Source organism: Fukomys damarensis, unplaced genomic scaffold (genome assembly GCF_012274545.1).
Source record: "Fukomys damarensis isolate Sample0158 unplaced genomic scaffold, DMR_v1.0_HiC HiC_scaffold_23, whole genome shotgun sequence".
Taxonomy (NCBI): Eukaryota; Metazoa; Chordata; class Mammalia; order Rodentia; family Bathyergidae; genus Fukomys; species Fukomys damarensis.
Window position 1 is genome coordinate 9489967 of NW_022900935.1, and position 3842 is coordinate 9493808.

Genomic DNA, 3842 nt, shown 5'->3' on the forward strand with positions numbered 1-3842 from the left:
CTTCGTCCGCCCGCCGCCCCCGGAGCCCCGCGGAGCCCTTTATCTGGCCGCGCCGTGGTTGCTCGCCCCTGTAGTTCTCCACTCCCCGACACACCCTCGAGGCCCCGTCAGTGTTTGATTTCTCTGAGCACACTTCCTCGGACATTGCAAATACACAATAAATTGGGTGAGAGAATGAGAGCTGCTTCCAGATTACTTTTTCGGGGTCATTTGTAAGTGAAAAGAGAAGAGAAAGGATATATATATTCAGTTAATTATGCCGGAAGCGTTCAGAGAAGGGGGAAAGGACAATTTTGTAGTAAACGTGTAAGAAACCCAAAGTGAATGTTATAAAGTGAACATTAATTTCTTTGAACGTAATTATAGGGTCCAAAATGAATCCCATCATTTTATACTCAGTTTAAGTGTGTGTGTGTGTGTGTGTGTGTGTGTGTCTGTGTGTACATCCGGCTATTCCCCCCCACACCCAGTAGCAGGTATCGAACTCAGGACCTTGAACTTACAAGGCAGTGAAGGCGCCACTGAGCTCATTCCTGGCCCCATGCTACTTTATAGAATTTATACCTTTTATAAACCCACCTTCACTTCCCAGTCCAACCCAAACCCTTCTGTTCTAGCTATAGATTTTAAGAAAACTTACTGAGTCTTAAAAATACAATTTGTTATTGTAATTTGGTAAAACCAAGAGCTATTTTTTAAGCATGGGAACTTTCTGGTGCTAAATCATACTTCAAACGGTGTACATGCTGCAGACTGCTATCTGCAACCATGTGATCTGTTTCCTCATATGTAAGAAGCTTCCTTAGCCAGATAATAATGAAGCTGTATTTAATGAGTCCAAAACTTTGATTTCAAAAAGGGCCCTTGCAATATTTTTCAACATAATCGTTTATAAAGTGGACAGTATAATTTCAGTCTAAGCACTTCTTTTTTCCTAATTCTCTTTATTATCTTAGTCCAAATATCCCTGCAATGTATCCTCCCACTTCACTCCCATCTTGTCCTCCTTTCTCCTATCCTTTGATGTGCTTGCGTTTTCTTTTAAAAAACACTGCAGTATGGTGGTGCATGACTATAATCCTAGCACTTTGGAGGCTGAGGCAGGAGGATTGCTGTGAGTTTGAGGCCAGTCTGGGCTACATTGTGAGTTCAAGTTCAGCCTGAACTATGCAGTGAGACCCTGTCTCAAAACAAATAAAATTAAAACACTGCAGTAGATCAAAGTTGTAATATAAAATACAATTTAGAGCCCAGCGTAGTGGCTCATGCCTGTAATTCCAGCACTCAGGAGGCTGAGGCAGGAGGATCAGTGTGAGTTCGAGGCCAGCCTGCACTACATAGTTCAAGTTCAGCCTGGGCTACATAGCGAGACCCTATGTCAAAGACAAAAACAAAAAAACCGAAAAGAACTAGGCTCAGACTCTGAAGTTGACAGCCACACACGGATTCCAGAGCCCAGTCTCCATGTTGCCTGTAATGTCTGTGTCTGAGTCACCTTTGTGTCCTCCTCAGGGTCTATAAGGTGCTTTCCCCAGAACGGACACAGACTGACTTGCTGGGGCTGCTTGGGCAGAGGGAAGCCTTTGTTGTACCATTCAGCTGAGCTATGTTCTCTATCACAAGCTCAGCGTCACTTTGCCCTCAGGAGAACACTATTCAGATTTTTACTAGGTCTCTTTCCTGGCACCTTCTCAATTCAGCTCCAGCTTATTTATCTTTACCAAATGCCTATAACAGTGCAGAGCCAGAGACCAGGCATTAAAATAGTTGCCTCTAAAGGATAGCTGATACAGCCTCTGCCTGTCCCATGCTGATCTTTAAAATCAGTCCCACCAACAATCCATTTAGTAGCTTTCAGTTTAAATAAGAAGATATTGATGGTGGGAAAGCTCTCAGGATGCAGAGCACCGATATTGGGATCCAAATACATAGCAAAAACATGGGCACAGGGCCAGGGGTTTGGCCCAGCAGTTCCACCGCCTGCCTGGCAAGCACAAGGTCCTGAGTTCGATCCCCAGTGCCACCACCAAAAAAAAGGAGGGGTGTACAGAACATTTATTTGGCAAAGACTTATCTGGTACCTCTTTTGTACCAGGCCCTCTGCCAAGCCATAGGGATGCAACAATGAATGGGGCTCTTTTGAGTCCTAAAAGAGATCCAACCCTGTTCTCTTTGCTATTTATCAAAGAAAGAAGCCAATATCTGGTGGGGGGTTCTTTCCTTTATTCTTCCCTAAGAGTCAGTACCATCTGTAGATTTACAAAATCAACCTGCTCGGGCCGGGGATTTAGCTCAGTGGTGCTGAGCCTGCCCCTGAGCTAAGCACAAGGTCCTGAGTTCGATCCCTGGTACAAAAAAAAAAAAAAAAAAAAAAAAAAAAAGGAGGGCCTCCCAAATTCAATGAAATTTTGTCACCTGAGAGTCTATTTGGGGAGCCAAAATCAACAGAACTATTAAGTAAACATCGCCTGCCTAGTTTGTCAGTATAAGTGGAGCAGAAAGGACTTTCTACATGTAATTGTAGACAGGAAGCCAAGAAGTGACTGAAAGGACGTCCAGGTTTGGAGGACAAGCAAGTTGCAGCATAAAGATTTCTATTGGCCCCGCAGGGGCCCGGGAGGCTCACAGCCCGAAGCTTTGCTATGAGCCTGGTAGGACTAACTGGCCTCGGGCTGGGTCACTTGGCCCTTGGCATGTCTGCTCCAAACGAAAGCTGGCTGAGTTCTTCCTCAAGCTCCTGTATGAATTCAAAGGGTCCGTGCTCAGTGCTTGTAGGTCCTTCCACCGGTGGCTTATTTGAGTCAGAAGAAGCAGGCTCTTGGAACCTGCTGAAAGAGTAGAGTGGACCCCTCCAGTGTTTGAGTGAGCTTCGGGGCTCTGATCAAGTCACTAAACTGCCCTCGAAACACACACCCCTCCATAAACCCAGTGTCTGTTTCCTGGGGTAGCATCTGGGGCCTGTTCTGTGTGCTCGCACATTCCAGAGACGTGCAGATCTATTGTCAGCCATGACAGGCATTTTGGTCTTAACTGCTCGACAGTCCCAGGAAGTCAGGATGAAACTCCCACACCTCCTGTGACTCTGACCCAGGACTTCAATCTTGGAGAACTGCAGAGGATTCTGATGCCAACACCATCCCGGGATCGGAATCTTGGGGGCGTGGGTGTGTGGGATGCCAAGCCAGCCAATTCCAGCCTCCAGCTGTAGTTGCTGACTGGCGCCCGGAGTTTCTCCAGGGACAGTTCCCCATGGAGCTGTGTGAGAAGGAACGCTGTTTTGTCCTAGGTAGCGCTCAAACTACGAAGAGAGAAACTAGCTCCTGATTGCCCAGGGGTGGTTTAGTTTGGCTTTTGAAAGTGTTGGTGGCACAGGTGAACTCCCCAGCTTGCCACCAGGCTCCTCGCTAATCCATTGGCTGCAGCTGTTCATCTCCTGACCCGCTTCGGTATCGGAGCATCGAGCCAGAGCCTGGCGAACCCAGAGATGGGCGGCAACCTTGCAAAAAACTGACAAAGGCTGAGACTGGCAGCTGGGTTGATAGAGGAATTCTGGAATACCAAGAAAAAGGAATACAGGACCATCTTCTAATGTGTAAGACCGTGATAATCCCTGTCTCTCAAACTACTAACACCCTCTCTGTGAGGAAAAGATATCCAATCCCCAACTCAGAAATAACGGGAACAGGATTGTCCGGTATGGTGTACTCCTGTAATCCCAGCACTTGAGAGGCTGAGGCAGGAGGATCACCACATATTTGAGGCCAGCCTGGTCTACATAGTGAGACCCCTGTTTCAAAAAAAAAAGAGAACGGGGATTGGGTGTGGATCTGTGGTAGAGTGCT